At 35.6% G+C, this 10074-nt stretch overlaps 1 long non-coding RNA gene across 1 annotated transcript in view; it reads right to left on the reverse strand.

The window, feature by feature from the left end:
- Positions 1–8525, reverse strand: part of LOC125617120 — a 20108-nt gene extending 11583 nt beyond the window's left edge. The window contains exons 1-2 of the long non-coding RNA XR_007347993.1: positions 7931–8525; positions 6090–6225 (exon numbers count right to left, since the gene is read on the reverse strand). This is a non-coding gene — a long non-coding RNA (uncharacterized LOC125617120). The remainder of the gene's footprint in view (positions 1–6089; positions 6226–7930) is intronic.
- Positions 8526–10074: the final 1549 nt, after the last annotated feature.

Genomic DNA, 10074 nt, shown 5'->3' on the forward strand with positions numbered 1-10074 from the left:
TAGGTTGTTACAGCCTCCTTTAATTGCTTCACTGTTTTGAAATCTAAAGCACAGTGAATTCGTTGCCCTCCTGCCTGCTCAAGTACAGGGCATGGTAATCTTTGAGGTCCTGTCTCAGGATCCCATCTATCAACTACGGGGGTTGAGGGCCACTCAGCTGTCTCCATAGGTGGAGCTGTTGGTTGAATTACGCCCTCTGGTGATACAACAGAGTTAGTAGCAGCCTCCTGTTGTAGCCTCCCCCCTGATAGCTGTTTCTCCTATAAGCTTTTTTCCTTTAAATTTTCTTCCTCTATCTGACTAGCTGGAGAGACCTTCTCTTTTGCTTGATCTAACATGTTTTCTACCATAGTCTGGACCTCTAACAATTTACTTAACACTCTTTCAGTTTGTTTTTTACTAATTTCTAATCTACTATAAAGATAACGCAACCCAATAAGATAACACAAAACAAAACCAAAACTGAAGGAAACAAAAACGGAATAAAAAATCGTTGTATCAATTTTCTCTTCATTAGGGCCGACAAACTTCAAATCTCGAGCCAACCATTTTTCCCAGTTTGCCTGAGAAAGTTCTAGGGATAGGCAGCTTGAAACAAAAACAAAATAAATCAAAACAAGAACACATTGTTTTTTGAAATGGTCACCCATTCTCTCGCCTTCCCTCAGGGGCGAGCAATTTCACTTACCTCCAAGCTTCAGACGTTCCCCGTACGGGCCGCCAAATGCCACAGTCTGTCTGGGCACAAAATAACCGAGCCACCACAAAAACTTGTAGATTCCAACAGCAACTCTTTATTCCCAAACTCTCAACGACACTCTACACGCACGTTCTGGGAAAAATACACTCCCTCCACCGGGCTCTGCATACCAATTCTCTCAGAACCCTGCAAGAACTCAACGGGAACTCAAGGAGCGAGCGCCTGAGGCAGCAGGATCCAGCAGGATCCACCCTAAACCTGGAGCCACCCTAATCCCTGAGCAGGGTCACCTTTCAACCCAAAAATGCCGTGCGTCATTCCTACTTGGCTATGGCTCTCAGCACCTGGGTCCAAGCTAACCCTAGAGGGCAATGGTCGAAATACTGGCTACTTTTCCCTTTGCCCTTTTACTCCCTTGTCTTTGTTTTCCAAGTTTTGGGTTTAAACATTCAGCATGTCAGTTTCAACAGTAACTTTAATCTCTATAATTTTGTAGTTATCCCTTCCATTTAACTGGGTTTAATATTAGAAGTCAGACTTACATTCTATTCTTTTTTTTTTAGAGAGAGAGAGAGAGAGAGAGAGAGAGGAGAGAGAGAATTTCAATATTTATTTTTCAATTTTTGGCGTACACAACATCTTTGTTTGTATGTGGTGCTGAGGATTGAACCCGGGCCGCACGCATGCCAGGTGAGCTCGCTACTGCTTGAGCCACATCCCCAGCCCTACATCCTATTCTAACCTATAGATGATGGCTTATTATCTCAAATTAACTCAGGTTGTTCTGTTAGAAGGAGTACTTGTTCAAAACACAAATATGCAAAACTTATAAAATTCTACAATGAAAATATAAAATGAAATTAACGAGGCCAAAAATGTATTCATTAAGTTCCTTTTTTTTTAAATCTCATGTTGGCCCAGTTAAGCTGATGTCAGAGGTCAGTTTCTCACTATCCCTGGAAAACTGGATCCCAGGTAATCTTTACCTCCCCTCTTCAAGTATTGCTGAAGACTTAGAATGCTCATTGCCAGATCCTTCTCCTTTTTTTTCCTTACTGATAACAACTCATAAATTAAATATGCTTAAAGTGTTAAAGAAGGACAAATAGCATATAAGTACTATACTAAGGTACTAAATTAAAATAAACATTCAGACATGTTTATAGTAATTACTTCTACATTAATATTAAATAATTTATTTATATCATCTTGTATTGTTTGGGGGTTCTCATTAATATTTAAATAATTTGTTTATATCTATCTTGTGTTGTTTTGGGGGGGGATATACAATGGACTCATGACATGGAACCTTCTTTGCTTTCCACCTCAGAAGCAGATTTTCAGAATCCAATCTGAAAATCTGTATGTCTTAAGGTTGATTACACACAGGGTGTTGTGATGGGGTGACAAGAGAATTGCCACCCCTTACAGAAGAAAAACCTTCTCTTGGCCTCTGAGATGCATGCTCTTGGAAACAGTAGGCTATTGCTCTGACACAGACAATCCCATATTATCATTTATTCAGAAAAAAAATACTATCCGTGGCAGGAAGAAACTATGCAAAAAAGAACTAATTACAACTGTGAGGTTGCATTCTTGAGACAATTAGCACATCATGGAAGTGTGTATTTTACATTAAATACCAGATGGTCTAACGTGAGCAGCCATGCAATTGAGGAAATGGAAAAAGTTCTAAGAGTGAGAAACTGTCACTTTAAATGGCTTTTCTTTAAAAGAAAGCTGAAGAGCCAAAATGGAAACATGAAATCAAAACAGCAAAATCTAATGGGATCTGTGTGCTGATAATTTCAACAGGTAGTCAGGAAAAAAAATGAAAAGATCTTTGGTTTACTCCACCAAGAGTAAACAAGTTTCAGTTATAAAATTAAGAATCATATGACTTGGAAAATTACAAACATCATATAAAATAATTTTGATTTTTTTCCTATTCTCCTCACAGCAAATATATAGATAAAGCAGATATTAATCATTTCCATATTCAAAAGGAGATATAGAGCTTTCGAGAGACTGAGTGCCTTGGTCAAAGTCAAACAGCTTCTAAGTGATAAAACAACTTGATTTCAGATCTTCTGACTCGAAATTCCATCCTTTATGCTTTCTGTTGAGTGGCAGGATCTGAGAAACAGCTCTCCTCTAGGCTTTGCACTTTAGGAGAAAGTTTAGCCTCATAAATATTTCTCACTCCAAGGAATAGCAAAGGTCAGCTTGCTGTGTGCTCTGTCTATCTGACCCATCAGCATTTTGCCTCAGTGCTTCCACACTTTTGGAAGCTTGACCACAAATAAATAACGCCCTAAACCAGGGTTGCCCAAGGATGGCTGCCCTGGAACTCTAACGATGCTGATACAGTCAGTTAGGGAAGAAGCTCCTGCTCTGTTACAATGATGTGCTCATTTATTCTTATTAAGATAAATCTACATAATTTATTTTAAATAATTTATATCTTGTGGCACCAACAAAGGAGACCAATTAATATAGTGCTCTAAAAGAATACAGCAACTGTTCCTTTCTCATTTTCTTTTAAAGAAGCTGCTTATTTAATCTCTCAGGTTTTGGTTAATGACATTTACTGAGTTTGATATTCAGGTGCTCTTCATTTCCTTAGTTTCTAGATGCTGCAAAATTAGTAGCAAACATTACTTTTTTTTTTTCCTCCACGAGTGTGTTAACTCTGAAAGGCCAGGCAAGGGCCAAAATCAAAACAAACTTTCTGGAGTGTTGAACTTACACACATTTATAACCCTCTGTTTTTGCTCTGATTTCTCTGGCTAAGATTCCCTTCCCTCACTTCAAACTCAATCCTCATGGAAAATTTACTGGAGCCACCACCTTCCTCTTGAAGCCCTCCCACACTGCTCCTGCTCTGAGTCATCTTTATTTGCTATAAGCTGCCACATTAGGCATATTCTCTGCACAAGATTTTGCTTACACTATTGCATGTGTAATATTGTATAACATAATTCTGTCACTGTGTCTGTCACTGTGTCTGCTCTGATTGAATGGAGTTTTACCTTCTGTAGTAATGGGCCCAGAATCACATAAAAACAGTTGATTTTCAGTATCAATGGTATGAATGACCTGGATAAATGATGCCTTATTTCTAAAAGATATGCTTCTTACCTTAAATCCCAACTTGCCTGATTGGGTTCTCTCTGTTTTGAGGAGGTGTAATTTGTGAGGGATTAATAGCAATGATAAAGAATGCTTTCCTGACTGTCAGAGGTGTTGTTTTCACTCATTAACTCTTATTCTTTGCATTCCATTAGAGAGAACTATATATTTACTTTTTTTTTGAGAGAGAGAGAGAGAGAATTTCAATATTTATTTTTCAGTTTTTGGCGTACACAACATCTTTGTTTGTATGTGGTGCTGAGGATCGAACCTGGGCCACACGCATGCCAGGCGAGAGCGCTACCACTTGAGCCACATCCCCAGCCTGAGAACTATATATTTAATAAGACACAAAGAGCAAGCAAATGTATATTTGGCCCATGCTAGAGACAAAGACTCATCTGTTAACTTTCTTCATTACATGTTACTCCCCAGCAAATAAACCTCTTGTTTTCTCCCCAACATGCCATGTCAACTCTCAATTTTGTGATTTGGATGTGCCATTAATTCTGCATATTTGCTTTCCCTTCCTATCCAGTGATTTTTCAACTTCTTAAGTATCTAATTCCTGAAAAAAAAAAACAGTTTCATCTTTTGTAATTGTTGTTGGAGCACTCTGGAGATACCACTACTATGAAATGTTTCATTTATGGTTCTTTACTTTTTGATTTGTATGCCTCTTTCCTCCCTTAGATGTGGAATTTCTTTGGGAACCATGTTTTTTTTTTTCAACTCTGTATTGTCAGAGGGTTCCATAGGGCTCGAGACACAATTAATGCTTAGTAACTTCTTAATGAATTAGTGATTTTTTTTATTAACAGACGTTATCACCTCTGCATGCAAAGCAGCTTTTTAGGCAATAATGAAGAATGAAAACTGACTAAAACAAGGTCAAGAGTTATAAATTCTTCCATTTGAGGACCAAGGAATGTAAAGATGGAAAGAAGAATTATAGCAGAAACCTGAACTGTTTCTCAAAAAAAAAAAAAGAAAAGAAAAGAAAAGAAAGAAAGAAAAGAAAAGAAATCCATTAACCAAGAAAGAGTGGTATATGGGTGGGAGAAACAAGGTCATTGTAGGCCGAGAGAGCAGCTGGGCACCTTGGGACAATTACCTGAGCTGAGTTAAAGGTAAACTCTGTTAAATGTAAATAAAGCAGCATGACTTTAAGAGAAACAATGCATAATGTATTAAAGTAGATTAAAACTAGAGACAACCCTCTGAGAGCCCAAATGTGTTTAGTGTAGTTTGAAATTAACTTAATGTGTGAAAATTCAGACAAGTTGTCAGGGAAAACAGAACAGCATTGGGCTGGCATGCTTTAGCCTCACTAACTTGAAACAAGTGGCTGGGCATACAGTCATCCTTTAGCACTAATTATGTTATTATTAATTTAGAGTCATGATCTGAGCTAAAAATTGAATCCAGAGTTGGGAACTGAACTTCATACCTGATTCCATGTTTTAAACCTTAGCTAAGGTGGGCATACCTGTGTAGGGTAAGATACAGTCCCCGCTTTACTTAAGTTTTAAGCTGAATTAGATCCTTCAAAATAAGATGATGCTCGCATCTCTGGTTTCCTGAAGATAAAGATGTCCTTGCAATGGCCAGGAAGCATCAGAGTATGTATACCAATCTGTGCTGAATCAAAGAGTGTTTCTAGGATACTGCTTTGTATGGTCCCCACAGCCCCCCCCCCCACACACCCAATTTCATTTGTAACAATTGCATTTAAAAGACTTACACTGTGGTGAAGCAATTTCTAGAAATTTGGCTGAAACTCTATTACTCAGATTGCCAAGTAATTACAGGACATTGGAGCAATACAAAACAGAAAAGAATGAGTGTGTGATGGTGTGGGTCTTTGATGACGGATATACTGTTTCATCAATGACTGGCATAACTGTTTGGTAACTACCCAGTGGAGAAACTGCAGAGAAGTTGTTTCAGCATGTCAATTTAAAATATTCTGCATATGGAGAATAGGTGACCTAGAAAAACGGGACTCAGAGCAATGACTAAAGTGAGAAGATAAAAAAGATTGGGACATTGGATGAAGACAGAAGCAAGGGCTAAGAGTAAGACAAGTGACTAAAACTGTTGACCTGCAGAGTCATTAGTGGGGGCCAGTCAGAACTTCTCACTGGGTTCAAGTACACTTGCAGTATGGCAGAATGTGTTAGCAGTCAACTTTTGTACTTATGAAATGACTCATTGGAATTGAAATCAACCAAAGATTATTCTTAAATAAACTTACGTCAAAAAAGCATTCCAACAGTGCTTCTAGAATGGAAGTTCGGCTCTGTCTTACATCTGGACCACTGCTTTTGTCTATGTTAATTGTTTTCCAATTGAGATCTACAGACCCAGAGGCATTAGCATCACATGGGCACCTGTTGGAAATGCAAATTATCAGGCAGGTCTAATGTATCAGAAACGTTAGTGGTGGAGACCAGAAATCTATGTTCTAATAAACTGTGTAAGTAATCCTAATGTTCCCTAAAATTTTTTTAGAAACCACTGACTAGTAAGTCAGGAGTCAGTGCATAAGATGGATGTACTTTCAATACTTCTACACTTTCAAAATGCTTTTATGAACTTAATCCAGAATTTAAACATATGACACTATAAGTTTTATTACTCTGAAAAAAAATGACTCTGGCTACTTAAAACTCCAAATAAGCCAGTTAAGATGCCAATCTATTTTTATGTAGGTGATTCAAGTCCATTGCTCTTTTCTTTGCTGCGGGGAACCGCTGAAGAACAAGACAAAAGACACAGCAGTTACGTTTTTCTTGGACAACAATCAACTATCTTACTGAAAGACAATTTGCCACTATTCAGATGACATTTGAGGCCCAAAGTTGATGGTCAGCTCCTTTGCTAACTATAAAGACCTAGATTTTAGATGCCTAGGGAAAGATAAGCCAAAGGAATAAGAGCTATGTTTTTTTTAATGTAAGTTTTCCAATTAATGTTTTTTAAAAAAGCGTCTTATTGATAAAAATATTCCATCAAGTCGGAGACTTATATCAATTATAAAAACCAGTTTTTTCTCTATGCAACCAACTTCATAAAAGCAGTTTGATGACTAAAACTGAAAAATACTGTGTCCTAAAAAAATGAGTTTGCAAGCATAACTCTGTGTTTGTGTAAGCAGTAATACAAGATAGCAAACACACTTAAAATGTCATAAAGGCTTCCTGTGGGTATAATATGCCAAATGAAGTCAAAGGCCAAATGACTCTAGTCCCCAAGAGTTCCATGTAACTGAAAAACCTGCAGTGTATCACTGCAGTTAGAAAATGGCTATTTTTAAGTTTGCCTAGTGAAACTCTTCTGACTGTGTGCATGGAAATCCCATTAAAGTTCATAGATGCTGCACATACAATCAGAAAAAGACATGCAACCCCCTAATGTTTTCTCTAATGAACTCTGACTCAGCAGGTAGGGACTAATAATTACACAGCACAGAATCTGTATTAGATTGCTTTCTCAGTTTATGACTATCTGAAAACTGTGCGGCACAGTGCACACCTTCTGTTTCAAGATGAGGGCAAGGATATTTTTTCAGACTGCAATTTAAACAGGGAGCTAAATTCCTGACCCATTTTATGGTCAAGGGATATGAATAGATAATTATTCCAACTGGTGAGTCAATACTTCAAGGAAAACTAAACGAAATTTCAAAAATAATAACCCCCTTTTAATAACAGAAAAATGTGACTAATCCAAACATTAGTAAAGCTACCTGTGTGTACATAAGATAGAAATTTGATTTTTTTTTTAATGAAGACTATTCTGGTTAAGTTGCAATGGAAACTGAAAAATATCTAATTTTTTTCATCAAATAATGCAGTTGTGAAAATAGTGAATCTGAATTATATACAACAATGTATGTGGCTCTCTCCAAAAAAATATATAAAGCAAAAAAAGTCAGATAGGAATACACTTTCTATGCTTTCCTTTATATAAAATGAGAAACAGGTAAAACTAAACACAATAATCATGAACATTGGGCAGCACAGTCACTAGAAAGGGAAATGAACAGGGTCTCTCAGGTGTTTGTGTGTCTTAATATGGGTGGTAATTAAATACCTGTGTTCAGCTTATGAAAATTGTGTTTCCACCTTTCTCTTATACTATAATGGAAATATAGAATAAAAAAACAATGAGCCGTGCATTGTGGCACAGGCCTGCAGTCCCAGGTATTCAGGAGGATGGTGAGTTCAAGGCCAATGTGAGCAACATAGTGAAATCCTACAAAACAGAAAGAAAGAAAGAAAGAATGAAATTAAAATGATTTGGCTGCATTGAGAGCACATAGCAGGAAAACTACCACAATTCACATGTATGTAATTTTTATTTTTGAATTATTTCTTTAGGATAAATTTCTGGATTTTTCCTAATTTCATACATACAAAATTATGTCATCTCTAATAAGGACAATGTTTTTTTCTTCTCTATGTTTATGCCTTTTATAGTAACTGAAGTCAACTGTTAAAAAGTTGTACTTATAGCAGTTATTATTATTTCAGAGAACAAGTTTTGATAATTCACTATTATTGTGTTACCTGCTATATGATATTTATAAGATTCCATTTATCAAATTAATGAAATTGACATTTATTTTTAGTTAACCAGATACTTATCTTGATTATGTACTATTAACTTCAATTAACACAGCACTTTGGCAAGGCGTCAGGTCTGTAAAAAATGCTGAAATGAATAAAAGGTATAAATTAATAACATTATAAAGGAAAGATTTTTCTGATACTCTCATCAATATCTCTTAATAGACTTAAGAACAAGTATCCTTATTAATTCCCATACAGATGATTTTGATAATTTTAAATGCTTTAAAATATCATATCATTTACAATTTTTCTAATTGTCATTTATAAAAGTGCTTAAATATTTCATTCCAATGTTTCAGTTCTATCAGCATTGGAATGAGGATTCTCACTGACCCTGATATACATAGAATAAAATAGCTAGATTTATTTTCACTATAAGTGTGGCAAATCTAAATAAGAAACATAAAGGAAGGTCTATGAATGAATGACAGCTAAATTTTTGAAGTCATGGAAATAAAAAAAAATTGATCTATAGGAATTTTTAAACAATTGATTAAATAAAATAACCATTTTTGTGTCATCATTATGATCTAAATTAATTATTATAGAGAGGATTTTTTTCTTTAATTAAACCTTACAGTTCATCAGCACACCAACTTGCTTTATTTTTAAATTTTTTTATTATTATTTTTGTGTGTGTGTGTTTTCTAATTTATCATTCAAAGCAAATTACTTGAACTTCAATGAAATTTCCATTTGCTGTGAACTTACCCTGGTGATTTTCAAAACTACCTGGTCTAATCCCAACCTAAAAATTCTTATTAAGTGTCAGGGTTTCCTGCTCAGCAATACTAAGAGAGAATAAAATAATTTGTGGGTAGATTTTTAGATCAAGAAAGGAATTGATCTTTATCTAGTCTGAATTCCTTCCTGTCCACCATCTTTATAGACAGAACAAAGCATCAGACAGACCAATTGACCTCTACAAGGTCAAAAACTTTATAACAATTTTCAGATCATTTAGCAAACTGATAGCATTGGGATTTCTTTTCCAAAATTCTACACCACTGTAAGATGAAGAGCACCTTCTGGTTTTAAGTTGCAAACCCTGATGTTTAGAGATAAATAACAGTATGAATGTTTCCTACAATCCCAGAGTCAGGACTTGATCTATACTATTGCTTTTCTTGACACAAAACATTCATATACATATCTACATATATACAAAAATCAATTAAATTCATGTGATAATGTGACAAGATAGGAAGAAGGAAATTCCAAAAGAAGTGGCAGATCTTAAACATATTGATATAATTGCAGTAACCAAACATCTAAGCCTTATTTCTATTTTAATTCAAGAATGTAATTATAAAAATATCTTCTGAGCTTATCTTTTCTCTCAATTGGCTTTTACAAAATCATCATACACCTCTGCTAACAGAATATTCATTCTGTAATATCCTGTCTCTTACTTACGTATATTTCCAAGATGCACTAACCTAAAACAACTGGAAAAAGAATATTGAAATTTTAATTATTTAGGGGCCAAAGGGGTAGGTTTTGTGGGGGTGAGCTAGGTTTTATTGGGTACAAGATAATCAGCAGGTCAAACATTATTAAGTATTTGTTTTATTGCATATTCTAATGGAATTTTTCAAAAGAATC

Source organism: Marmota marmota, unplaced genomic scaffold (genome assembly GCF_001458135.2).
Source record: "Marmota marmota marmota unplaced genomic scaffold, marMar, whole genome shotgun sequence".
Classification (NCBI taxonomy): Eukaryota; Metazoa; Chordata; class Mammalia; order Rodentia; family Sciuridae; genus Marmota; species Marmota marmota.